We start from the raw sequence: 14512 nt of genomic DNA on the forward strand, positions 1-14512 counted from the left end.
TTTTTGCCTCTTTTTCTCCGTGGGTTACCCGGATAAATAAAAGACATTTTACGTGGGACTGTTTTACTAGCAAATGCCAATAAAACTGTACAGAACCATTTTCACAGTTAACAAGGACATCATGCTCTCCAGTTGTGTGGACATCATTCAATTAAATTGAACTATGGTGGACAAATAAAGCAGGCGATTTGATTCAACCGAGATGCTGATAAACTCTCGCCGCAGAGATGGCACATGGATGCTTTGCATGATCTCATCTGATGTGTTTTGCTTTCATTTATTTGCATGGTTGGTCACATTCCAGTGTTAGTGGGCGGGGCCTGTCCTAAATGGGTGGAGCCTTCTTGGACTGCTTTGTTTCCTGTGCCGAATCAGAAGCCCCTGTGCCTCACTGAGGACCTACAGTGGTCTCCAGTTCATCTGCCTGCCCTATCACTGGGTTTTGCCGCAACAGACAAACACAATCCATATGTAGATACCACAGTCTCTGAAAAATGTGTTCATGTATCTCTCAATGAGGCACTTGTTAGTCGAGCTCTTAGTGGTGGGAATCTCTGTGTTTTTGTTGTAAAATACACTTTTCATGACACATACGTCAGTGTAGCATTTATAGATGAGTCTATTCTGAAAAAGAAGTGTTAGTTTGTTTCAAAGTAACCCTGTTCAGTCATCAAAACATGACTTGTCATTAACATTCGTCTTTGTGGTGTAAGGTCTGCAAAAAAGAGAGAATGTGAAACGCTACAGGACCTTTTTATGTAAAACATTGAGCATTTGAATATTATTGACATGTTTCTATTTGTTTAATAGTTAAAAATTTCATGAGAAAACAAGTATTATCTGTAATGACACTGCTTTCTAGCACAAAGAACTGCTTTTTCAGCTTTTATTTTCTTTCATTTTCAAATATTTGAATGAATTTACTTAACCATTGATCCATTATGGAGAGGTGCTTGGGAATCCACTTTTTCAATTTCTACTAATTCTTTTCTACTTGTAAAACTTTGTTTGCTTGTTTTATGTGCATAAATTAAAATTGCTTCATATACCTCATGGTGTTCAATCTATGAAATGTGACATGCCGAGTTGTTGCTTGAGTTCACTTAGTCAGTGCAGGTTCAATGGAAAAACAGCCTGTGGAGACATTTCTGTAAAATATTACATTGCTTCTTACATGTTTTGCCATACTATCAAAGTGAAATGTTCAGCGAGTGGTGGCTGCTAACAGCGCGTTCAGTTTTATGCGAAATAGTTAACTGGACTACTATTACTGCAGTTCGGAAATTAAAGCGACTATATCTACAATTTTTTTTCTGTCTTAAAATATCGTTTTTAAAATCATTCTTATGGTACACTGACATAATAATTCGGATGGCTTCTCCGAGGTAGCCAAAACGGTTTGGCCCGATAATGGCCCCGACCCGGCAGGCCAGATGAAATAACTCGGACATGGGATGAATGACGCCCCAGAACTGGCCCGAGTCCGGCTGCCAAAACTGCCTGCATTGGGCCACAATCACGCCGCCAAGAATTGAAACACTTAGCCAGTACTGGCTAAGAGTACCATTTTGGTTGGTGTGAGATAGATAGATATATATATATATATACACACACACACACACACACATACATGCATACATACACACAGAATTACAATTTATAAAATATGTGTATTAAAGACTCCCAGTTTTGATAAAACCAGAGCTTTGAATAATTTGTTTTTCCACAAAATGACATTGTTACCTTAAAATCCTTAAGATGGCATCTACTTCCAACTAAACATTTTAAATACATATTTTACAGTGTCCTTGTTAAGTCTACATGTACTTATGCATGTCAACTAAACATGTCACCTTTGTCTGGGTACTGAAACTGAGCCGACACCACTGGCATTGGGCCACTCGTCGGTGTGATTGTGGCCCAATGCCGGTGGTGTGGGCTCAGTTTCAGTTCCCAGACTCGGGCCAGTACTGGCTAAGAGTACCATTTTGGTTGGTGTGAGATAGATAGATATATATATATATATACACACACACACACACACACATACATGCATACATACACACAGAATTACAATTTATAAAATATGTGTATTAAAGACTCCCAGTTTTGATAAAACCAGAGCTTTGAATAATTTGTTTTTCCACAAAATGACATTGTTACCTTAAAATCCTTAAGATGGCATCTACTTCCAACTAAACATTTTAAATACATATTTTACAGTGTCCTTGTTAAGTCTACATGTACTTATGCATGTCAACTAAACATGTCACCTTTACAAAGATTAAGGGTTTGGCCGTTACACCATTTCTCCCCCCCCTCTCAAGGAGATGAAAATATGAGCGATATTAGAATTTATTTGAAAAAAAATAAAATCCAGGAGATTCCTCAAGTAAGCGTACTCTAAAAGAGGGACAGACTGACAGAAAGAGATACAAAAAGGGGAACAGACAATGACATGTATGATTATTCAGACAATCTGACAGATAACATGAATGTAATGGAACATACCTTTAGAAGAATTTGTTTGCGTTCGGACCCACTCTTTTCTTCCCCCATCTCTGTCCAAAGTGAGCAGCAGCCATCTTTTGTTGACCTTTTAAATCTCTCCATCTGATGCACTGCCAGTACTTGCATTTCTTTGCACTGATTGAAAAAGAAAGAAAAAAGACCAGTACAGTGGTGTCAAACTCAATTCCTGGAGGGCCGCAGCTCTGCACAGTTTAGTTCCAACCAGCTTCAACTCACACCTGCTTGGAAGTTTCTAGTAACCATCAAGACCTTGATTAGCTCGATCAGGTGTGCTTGATTATGGTTGGAGCTAAACTCTAGCACTATGTCAGCAAACTCTTAATTATAGCTTCATTATAAATAAACATTACTTTGATATTATATGTGTAGAACGGTTTATTAAAATGATATTATAGTTAGATTATCAAATGTTTACTCACCAGGGTAGCAAGTTCTTCTGGTCTTCTGGCAATTAGCAGCACAAAAAGCCTATCAGGTTTTGTCATTAGATGTCAAAGCTAGTGCGCATGTCTTGAAACTCGTATAGCAAAAACATTTTTAAATTCCCTTAACCACTATAAGCTTGTTTCATTATATGAATTAAATCATTAATTTCCAAATGTAGTTAAAGAAAAAAGAGTGTGCTAGATAAAAGGAAAAAAAATATGAATAGGAATTAAAATAAAAATACACTGAGAAATAACATAAGATATTATGTTTAAGTTTAAGTGTCACTGCTACATACTATTTACCACATTGTAAACGGAGACCCACCCCCAGCACTCAACCTAAACTGGTCCAGGTATACATGCCCATACGGACCGGTCCGTAATGTGGTTAAATGTGCCGTGTCTCAGTGCAAACCGGGCCAGGTCTGCACATCCAAAGCCTAGCCAAATCTGGCAACCATTACTGGGCCAGCCAAGTGAGCCGACATTCAGCCGCAATTGGCCCGATTGCACTGGCTACCTGGGCTGTCTTACGAAATTGAGCGAAAGGAGTGAGAAGCTACTCACTGCAGAGTAAATGGGTGGAGTTTACGTCTCGCTCTTCCTTGCTAGACGTCCAGCGAGGAGGAGCGAATGTAATTTGTGCCTAAAAGGTGGAGCTAGGTTATCCAACCACACCCTAACCCAGGGCTGTCCAAACTCGGTCCTGGAGGGCCGGTGTCCTGCAGAGTTTAGCTCCAACTTGCCTCAACACACCTGACTGGAAGTTTCTATGCCTGAGAGCTTGATTAGCTGGTTCAGGTGATTTTAATTGGGGTTGGAGCTAAACTCTGCAGGACACCGGCCCTCCAGGACAGAGTTTGGACAGCCCTGCCCTAACCCTACCCACAACTCTATCCCTCCACCCCATTAGATGTCCAGAGAGGTGGAGCTGGAAGTCATTTGACTCTGCAGTGAGTACCACTTGAAAGGAGTGGATTGTTTCACGCCAACAACAAATGCACGCGTACAGCCATCCACTGTAATTATGACAGTGAATTACACTCACTTAACTGTAGGGGGCTCTAAAGTTGTAAAACTACACAAAACTAGTTGTTTTAAATGTCCGGTGAGTGGCGCTAAAATGTTAATGATCCATCGCGTTTGAAATGAACGTACTAAATTTAAGGATAATGGGCCTCATTTATGAAACGAACTTATGAGAGAGAAAATTGGGCGTACGGTCGTTTCAACGCAAAACTTGGAATTTATCAATATGGACGTGAGCGGTGGCTACGATCAAATCTCACGTCTGGTCTCAGCTCGTGTATGCAAGTTTTTGAGTTACCTGAACTTGCGCGTTAATATGGTGGAGAATTCTAGAATGACAGCATTTTGTTCATTTTTATTTTCCTGACCGTCAAATGAAGCTCATTAGTCGATCGTTAATCATGCACCTGCTGCGCTTCTGTGAAAGGAGAAAAACAGAAATTAAGTCTATAAAAGGAATAAAATAAATAGGATCACACAAAATATATAATAGGCTATAATATAATTAACAGATTAACAAAGGGGGGGGGGGACACTGTGCAACAAGTATAGGCTACGCCATTTTTGTGACACTCTTAATGCATTTGATTTATTTTCTTTGTCTTTTCATCGTCTGTTTGATTACGTCTTTAATTGATTTTTCCGTACATTTCTGCCATATGTAGACTACATTAACTGACAGTCACCACTGATAAGCTACTACTAAATATTGTAGAAACTTAATTTTCTGTAAAGTTGCTTTTCAACGATTTGTATCGTGAAAAGCGCTATACAAATAAACTTGAATTGAATTATGTCTTTGGTTAAATCCATCTGATCGCGCAGGCACCTCACGCACACACAAACAACATTAGTTCTAGCGTTTCCTGACATTTCAGCCAGTCATCATCAAACTAAAATGCAGTCAACCAAACATAAAAGTTACACTGTTTATTTTAAAAAGGTCCGCTGATAAATCAGTGTGCAGTGCCGAAACTAATTTTTTTTACACACCCATGTTTAGGCTACATAATAATAGTTATGCAAACAAATGTTACAAATATCGTATTTTTGGAGTAAAATCAATTTCTCTTTGACGAGATTACTTCCTCTTTTTTTATTGCATTGCTAAGAACATACACCATCAATGCCAGGAGTACATACAATTGAGAGTACAAATTCAGGTTACAAAATCAGCAAAATATCCTACAAATGACACAATGAGACAGTTCTAAGGGCTTTGGAGTTGCTGGATATAAGGAGTGTGTCCAGATAGGATTTAAGTTCCTTATGAAAAATAAAAAAGTAAGGCTTAGCACCCTGAAATTTACATTTATGTAAGAAAAATTTCGCTAGAAAAATAAACAAATTTATCAAGAAATATTGGTCCTTTGCATCTTTATCAAAATTGTGCTGACCAAATAAAACATCTTTGCATAACAAAGAAAAACTTTGTGATGAAAATACAGAAATCCATCCAGAACATTCTTGTATACTTCCATGGAATGTTGATAAACTGGCCATTCCAGTAGGACACAATGTACGGGAGAGAAGCAATCTCATTCTGAAATAGCTGTCTAATTCTCCTGTTCCGAGCAGAAGAGTTAGATAAAAAACAAATATTCCCAATCATTGTATCAAAAGGATGAGCAACTGACAAAGAAATATGGGAGAGTGACTCAAGTCTCAAAACGTGAATTATTGTGGAGTGAGATGACATGAAGGCTCTATCACTGCAACTCCGAAATCAGAGCACATTTGAATTATTCATAACCGAAACTAAATATGTCGGTTTCTACGATCCTGTCTTTTATCTTTTAAACGTCCAGATTGATAAATCCTTGAAAACTGCTAGACTTGATTAGTTTTGACTGTGCAACGTTCTGTATTATGTTCTACAATATGAACTTAACAAGAGGCTTCCTCTAGTTCTGTGTAAAATTATAGAGCAACACGAAGGAAAGCGCATTATTGTTTTTTTTTTGTATTGTCGGATTATAATTCAGTATGTAGCCTATCAATGAGTGACACAGTTTTGACTGTCATGGTGTGCGCATGAACGAGTGTGAAATAGGGGGAGAGCGGGGCACAAAGTAACACTTTTTGACTATATCAAATTGTGTAAATCCACATGGTTCAGAGTATAATTTTATAATCCACAGTAATTTCACACTTGTCTAGTACAAATATATCGCTTTGTTTCATAATTACAGTGTATGCGTTTTTCTTTATTTACCCTCATGTAAATAATGTGACAACATGCCCCATAGGTGGGGTACATTATAACATCTGAGGGGCACGTTGTAACATGACCATATAACAGCTTAAAATCTTATCTGATCGAATGAAAAAAATATACTATACAAACTAAAATATTTTGTCAATAAAATAAAATAATTATTTATTTCAAATAAAATAATGGCGTTTTTTAAGAATTAAAAATAATCTGATTTTGGAGTTTGACAATGAACACATTGCAATCATGCTTGGGACGGCCCACATTAACGAGCAAAAATGCTTTACATGTCTTGAAATAATAATTTCTTAACATTAAACATTGACTGTCAGTCTTTATTCACCTGTTTCTAGTCGTTTATCATTCAAATTGATTAAAGTAAATAGTGTGAATTACATAGCTAATGTCATAGAATAGCACGGCATGGTACATTGTAACGCAGTGTTACAACGTGCCCCATCTGCGCAACTGGAATTTAAAACTGGTTACTGTCTTCTGATAGTTAGCGAAGCATTAAAAAATAATTTAAACTGATAAATAACAGATTGGAGATTAAAATAATAGCAGGTTTGTCTCAATTTAAATGAGTAATAAAAACTGAGATGAAAAATTGACTTAAGCCAGAAATATAATTTTACTATGGTAAAATAAATGTTCAGCAATATCTTCAAAAGACTTTTGAATTTTGGCGCACTTTTTTCTCTATATAATGTTGATATAGTAACTAGTAAATGCTGTAAATTTGGTTATGCTAGCATGTGTGGAAATATTTAAAATTACAATTTACCCCGTTACTTTGTGCCCCGCGCTCCCCTACCTGCAACGTTGCTTTTTCCTATCACTTATATTGGGCACTTTTTGCATTTAAATTGGATTATTCTGACTGCTGACGTTGAAAATGATGCATTTCTTGATTGCCGTTTTGACAGTGTCTGCTTGAATATTTTATTCATGTTCGGTAGCCTAATTCCCTTTAATGTAGGCTATTTGCCCCGATTTACCTGGGAAATTTATCTAACGTTATATAAATTATTTTGTCAACATTTATTTTGTTTTAAGGAGTTAAAAATGCCCCTTATCAACCTTGATTTACATATTCCATAACATTATTTTGACAGTTCAAGTTTTGGGCAGTTTTTGGGCGGGTTTTTGTGAGCTTTTGGGCTGGAAATCGTCCATCCAATCTGGCAACACAGCATCCCCACAGCCGAAAGCAATCCGACGGGACTCGGGCAGAAATCATGTTCATGGATGAGCTAATGATTGATTGCCGTTTTGACAGTGTCTGCTTGAATATTTTATTCATGTTCGGTAGCCTAATTCCCTTTAATGTAGGCTATTTGCCCCGATTTACCTGGGAAATTTATCTAACGTTATATAAATTATTTTGTCAACATTTATTTTGTTTTAAGGAGTTAAAAATGCCCCTTATCAACCTTGATTTACATATTCCATCACATTATTTTGACAGTTCAAGTTTTGGGCGGTTTTTGGGCGGGTTTTTGGGAGCTTTTGGGCTGGAAATCGTCCATCCAATCGGGCAAACTGGCCGCCACATTTATCAACGTGCGAACATTCCTGATCGGCATACGAACCATTTTGGTGAAGTAACCAAGCCATTTGACCTCATCTGTGAGGCTTTGAGCTCTTTCATGACTCGTGTTTCTCTGCATTGCAAGGGTAGCGCGCTACCAGGTGAGTACGTTTTAATGCGTCAGAAAAGCCACAGGCTAATATGATTATTTGACGCAAACATCAAACCGTGAGTTTGTGTACTTCAGTGTTTGTGCAAGGAAATTTAACTGATTCTGTCTTTGGTTATACTTTATGCCGAAATGAATAGTTGTTGGTGTTTTTTACTGCAACTACCAGCTGGAAACTGCAGTGACTTTACACATATGTACGTTATTTAAATTCTTGCAAAACTAGACACATTTTCCAATCAGACAGTGTTGCATTTACATGGTTTTTGTGGGTCTTAAAAAGTCTTAATTTGCCCTTCCACCATTTAAGGCCTTAAAGTCTTAAATATGAGCAAGTCATTAAATGTTGTATACACTGCAAAAAAGAAAAGAAAAAGAATGTCTTGCTCAGCATTTTTGTTTTCCAATATAAACGTCTCTACACCCTTAAATCAGGATTTACGCAAAATGACTTAAAAAAAACTTAAGTGCCTTATACTTAAAACAAGAACAAATATCTGCCCATGCAGAATGAAAACAACTTTTTCTTTTGAATTAAGATGATTTTTAGCACCCTTATTTAGAAACCCTTATCTAATGGGCATGACACAATAGCCACCTTTCCTGAGAAGTCCTTCTTTCTGTCAACTTTTTTTTTTTTATTCTGTGTGAAGGTAATTGAGTGTCATAGATCCACTCGTACATGCTTGTGTGTGAACTGGAGGTGTTGAAATCACAGGTTCCCAGTTCTGAGGATTAATCACAGTTTACTCTGACTCATGATCAGGGTTGTGAGGCTCACTAGTCTGGTCCTGCATGCTCAGATGGTGTTTGGGTAAGTATAGGTGCTATTCATTTGTTAAAATGGCATGCCTGATCTGATCTGCTCCATTTATGACTTTTTCTAATCCGTAAACATGGTCTGCAGTGACTAATGTGGCATACGGTGCTCTCTTTGACCCAGCACTCACATCCAATTGACTTGCTTGATGTACTGAACCACCTGATTCAACAAACAACCACCCACATGCATACACACATCCATGACTTAACTCTTTGTAAAGATGCTAGTTGTTTTACTAGAAATTATGTCAGAGTTATATTTTTAAAGTGAACTGGCCCTTTAACATAATTTGTTACTGCCACATTCTTTAGACGGGCTGAGTTTTCTGCTGCTGTATAAGATGATGTGCTGACTCGATGTAGAGCTTATTTTTCCATCAGACTTCACCATTTCTTTCTAAAACAATCACATTTTAAAAATACTGTTTATGTCGTCACAAATGTCTTAAGTTAATGTTTCCTGCTCTGGGGTTCGTTGATGAGAGCTAATAATTCAATTGTAAAAATATAAAATTAAAATGAAAAACAAAACATATTGAAAAGATTAAATATTGTATTTGTTTACTGGCATGTCATGTGACCATTAACATTATCAGAGAACTGTTAACATCCAAATGTTTTCTTAAATTATTAAAATATTGAGTTCAGGGGGTACTTCAAGTAAATATTTTAAAGATCCCATATTGTCAAGACTGAAATTTCCTGTCTTTTTTCATGATAATTGAGGTCTAGGTGCTATGTAACTACCATATAAGCTTCAAAACTCTCAAAATCCACACAGCCTGCATAAAGTAGCTGTGATTTTTCACAAACCGTTGTGACTTCCGTAAAAAGTTGACGTCAGAACTACACAGTCACCGCCTTCAGGCACCGCCCACAGTACCACTCTCCTTCTGCCAAACCCCCAGACAACATCACGTCCATGCTATTGCTGAGCAACGACAACATGGAAACATGTGGATAGGTTAACTGTAACCACGAAACCAGATCGGCCGACCTGTAACATTACACTCTCACTCAAAGGATGGACGATCTGACAGGATTGTTACTATGAGGTGGATCACATCTAACGTGTATAGTAAAGACAAACTCACCGTGGCTATCTAGTCATGATGATGTATATACACATTTAAATTTCAGCAGGCAACTATTTTTACAGCTATTTTTAATCTGTAGACGCGCCCATAACAACAAAAGACAATACTTTATTGAACCTTTTCTGATAAGAAGTGTGTGCTGCACACGCGAGCATTTTTGACGATCGTTTCTGTCCAGTCTGCTCGTTTTATCGCGTTTAACCACAGCTGTCGTTGGTTTTTTGTCTGGCAGTGGCAGCAGATATGCGATCAAATTTCTAATTTGAGGTTGTATTACATCAATTCTGACACCCAACATCACAACAAGATGATATTTTAAGCTCCTTATGTAGCCGAATCTGCGCTGGTTTGAATGGGCCACCTCCAGTTTCCCCTTTGTTTTGCTGCCTCCAGCTAGCGCTGTGACGTCGGCTTACCCTAGTTACATGTGGTTGGCCTGGCCAAATGCGTCACTCAGAAAACAGCAGGCCAATCAGAAGAGAAGCTCCTGAATATTAATTAGGCCAAAATCGACCTCTTCTCAGCAGAGCTCCTGAGAAAGGAGCTGTACAAATATATTGAGATACTTATATCGCAAATATATATTCTTAAGGACATCAAAACCTAAAATAAAACTCCAGAAAGGTGTAAAATATGGGACCTTTAAGTAAACGGGGTGCAACTGACAAAAAATGTAATGTAGCCTAGAATGTACAGTTTTGATCATTCCTATGGAGCGTTTTTATATTTTATCATATGTCATATTAAATATACAGTTAAAAAATAAGTGTACTGTGTTGATATGAAGTCTTTTTTTACAGGTGGGTTTTTAATTATGAATTGTATTATGTTGTATTTTAAGGTTAAAATACATTATATTAAAATATTAAACATTTCCATAAACCTAACGGAAAATGTACTAGTAATGTTTTTCTTTTTTTGCCAGGAAATTATCATTATTATTATTATTATTATTTACAGTATGAAACTCAAAACTTTTATCAGAAGAAGATAACTAATAAACTAATAATATGTGTTATTTTCCCATATTTTTACAGCTTTTTTTGTTAGTTTTTTTTACAAAAAAAGCTACTTTATGTAAGGTGAACTTTTTTAATTTTCATTGGAGGGAAAGAACAAACATCAGCTTAAAAAAATCAGTAAGTAGAAGCTATGATGAATTCTATGATGCTTTGTTGCATTAGTATGTCTGACTTTTTAATAATTCTGTTTGATCAAATTATACACTTTTGATTAAAAAAATATCAAAATGAACTTAAAACCCTCATGTGTTTAGCATGAACTCATGTTTTAAAATGCTGTTTAAGTTTGCTACCATTGTGTAAATAACAAGGTTATAAAAAAAAAGTTTCTGATCTTGGCCAGAGCATATTTATAACCATTTTAGAGAAATATTATATTAAATAAAATATATGTATGTATACATATAGACACAATACAGAGCTGCAGCTTTGAGTCTTGATTTTTTTCAGAAACACTTGGAAAAAAGACTTGAATATTAAAAGACATTATTAACATTGAACTTGTTACTGCACAAGCAATGAAAATCTGATTTGAATGCATTGAGAGGCTGTGAAAATCAATGCTGGTGCTCGGCTAAAAGCAGCGTAGCCTGTGGGGGAATCATTACATTCAGATATGGACACTGCTTCAGTCAATGCAGAGTCAGGCTTTACTGCTCAGCCTTATTAGTGGTGCTAAAGCATATCGCATTACAAAAACAAATCACCAAATAATATAGATACAGCTCACAAAAATATACCTCATATTTAAACCTGGTTGTGCATTAGTTGGCTTTTCTGTTGATTATCCTTCAATAATAACTGCTGGCATCAGGGGCAATTTTGGAAATAAAAAGTAATCATATTGCTTGTATTTTGGAAGGTTATGACTTTGTTGTTCGTTCTTGCAAAATGTATTATGATGATTTTCCTCTTTTTATTCTTTGTGTTCTTTTTTCTTAGTTTTCCTTCCCCTATTAGAATATGGTATTGTATGTGTCTCTGTGTATAAATGCATTTATTTATTCATTTTGAAAAAGGGAATGCATTTTGACATACACAAAATAATCATCAATCACAAGTGTAAATAATGCAGTAACCTGTAAAACAGTGAACAGTAAAGCAGTATTTCACATTATTTATTTATGCTGCAATGCATGCTGGGAAAGCATAGTCCTCGTCACTGGCTGGTATATTTAATAAACCGAAAATATACAACTTCTAAACAATGTAAATTTGCTACATATCGAGCGCGTTTGTAATTATTTATTCATTTTTATTTTCATTTTGTTCATCTAAACATTTTAAATGTTATTTAATATACCAAAAATATACAACTCCATAACAGTATATTTTTGCTACATATTGAGCATGTGCAATTTTGTATTTCTTAATTTATTTAGCTTTTAATTTTGTTAATCTAAATATTAAGAATGTTATTTAATTTACCCAAGTTTTCTACATATTGATCATGTGTAAATGTATATATTTACATTTAGTCTAAATATTAATAATGTTAGTCTTCATCTTTCTTTTAATCAATCCATAATTAATTTCACTGTCACCTACAGGAAATCAACTCCTGCAGTTCCTCCGCCTCAGTTCTCTCAGATGCATTGCTGCCGTGTTATAAAGCACAGTTTGTCTTCTAATATTCACCAGGTAAGTTATCATTCTGACTCCAGTAAGATCTCAATGAAAAAGCTTATAAATGAAGGACAAGATAAAGGCTGGAGTTTTTAACCTCATCGAGATGTGTGATCGCACATCACTTTTGAAATATTGGTGAGCTGTATGGAAATCATATTAAAGAAGAAATCGCAGTAAAACAAATGGGCTTAGGACTGCACAAAAACTTTCACGGCAGCTTACTGTGCTCCCATTCTTTCACTCAAACCTATAGCTCAGATTTCTGTCTCTTTATGTGATATGTTAAAGGATGAGAACAGGAACTCACTGTGATTTCTCTAGCCAAAAAGAGGAATCGGTGTAGAAACTCCGCATGAATGAACTGTTGCTGGGTTGTTCAGGACTTCTGTTTATGCCTTGTTCTTTAAAAGCCTACATAGATTTAATTCATTTTGCTTGTTCATTTATTCACCTCGATTTAATTAGAGGTTAGGACCTCCATTATAGCAGCTGCTGTAGGGAACAAAAATGACTTTGACAGTAGTTAATTTTCTCCTTCTCTTTGCAAGTGTACACATGTACTTGTGTACATAATACAAGATATGTAAGTTATGTGACTGCAAAATAATTATTGCCTCCCATCCACAGATTCATTTTTCAAAGTCACACGAATCTTTAAGGTTGTTGTGTTGCCTTTCATGCAGTACACTGCAACAGTTCACTAAAAAAAGTTTGGTCATTTTTCAGTCATATTCATGTTTTTCCAAACCTGTATGACTGACTGACTTCTGTGAAACACAAAATGTGATTTTTTTTTTAAAGACTATGCTGTTAACTTTTGACATCCAAGTAAAAGAAATATAAATTTCTGACTTATAAACTAGTGCTGTCAAACGATTAATCGCATCCAAAATATTGTATATAGATCTATTTAATATTAAAACGTAACATTTTTCTTAAATATATACATGCATTTCTGTGTATTTATATACAGTGGGGAAAAAAAGTATTTAGTCAGCCACCAATTGTGCAAGTTCTCCCACTTAAAAAGATGAGAGAGGCCTGTAATTTTCATCATAGGTATACCTCAACTATGAGAGACAAAATGAGGGGGAAAAAAAATCCAGAAATTTATTTGCAAATTATGGTGGAAAATAAGTATTTGGTCAATAACAAAATTTCATCTCAATACTTTGTTATATACCCTTTGTTGGCAATGACAGAGGTCAAACGTTTTCTGTAAGTCTTCACACACTGTTGCTGGTATTTTGGCCCATTCCTCCATGCAGATCTCCTCTAGAGCAGTAATGTTTTGGGGCTGTCGCTGGGCCACACGGATTTTCAACTCCCTCCAAAGATTTTCTATGGGGTTTAGATCTGGAGACTGGCTAGGCCACTCCAGGACCTTGAAATGCTTCTTACGAAGCCACTCCTTCGTTGCCCGGGCGGTGTGTTTGGGATCATTGTCATGCTGAAAAACCCAGCCACGTTTCATCTTCAATGCCCTTGCTGATGGAAGGAGGTTTTCACTCAAAATCTCACGATACATGGCCCCATTCATTCTTTCGTTTACACGGATCAGTCGTCCTGGTCCCTTTGCAGAAAAACAGCCCCAAAGCATGATGTTTCCACCCCCATGCTTCACAGTAGGTATGGTGTTCTTAGAATGCTGAGTTGCATCCATTCTCCTCCAAACACGACAAGTTGAGGTTTTACCAAAAAGTTCTATTTTGGTTTCATCTGACCATATGACATTCTCCCAATCCTCTTCTGGATCATCCAAATGCTCTCTAGCAAACTTCAAACGGGCCTGGACATGTACTGGCTTAAGCAGGGGGACACGTCTAGCACTGCAGGATTTGAGTCCCCGGCGACGCAGTGTGTTACTGATGGTAGCCTTTGTTACTTTGGTCCCAGCTCTCTGCAGGTCATTCACTAGGTCCCCCCGTGTGGTTCTGGGATTTTAGCTCACAGTTCTTGTGATCATTTTGACCCCACAGGGTGAGATCTTACGTGGAGCCCCAGATCGAGGGAGATTATCAGTGATCTTGTATGT

At 36.6% G+C, this 14512-nt stretch overlaps 1 long non-coding RNA gene across 2 annotated transcripts; it reads right to left on the bottom strand.

Annotated features, from left to right (window-relative positions):
* Positions 1-2341: 2341 nt before the first annotated feature.
* LOC107595152 (uncharacterized) lies at positions 2342-3683 on the bottom strand. Of its 2 annotated transcripts, none has more exons than XR_001610238.1 (4): positions 3528-3683; positions 2952-3000; positions 2512-2646; positions 2342-2419 (listed from the first exon to the last, which is right to left on the bottom strand). It is a non-coding gene; the product is annotated as an uncharacterized lncRNA (long non-coding RNA). The 2 variants fall into 2 exon arrangements; XR_001610239.1 differs by lacking the exon at positions 3528-3683 and adding an exon at positions 3286-3477.
* Between the last annotated feature and the right edge of the window lie 10829 nt (positions 3684-14512).

The sequence above is a fragment of the Sinocyclocheilus grahami genome, unplaced genomic scaffold, assembly GCF_001515645.1.
Source record: "Sinocyclocheilus grahami isolate Dianchi unplaced genomic scaffold, SAMN03320097.WGS_v1.1 scaffold197.1, whole genome shotgun sequence".
Lineage (NCBI taxonomy): Eukaryota > Metazoa > Chordata > Actinopteri > Cypriniformes > Cyprinidae > Sinocyclocheilus > Sinocyclocheilus grahami.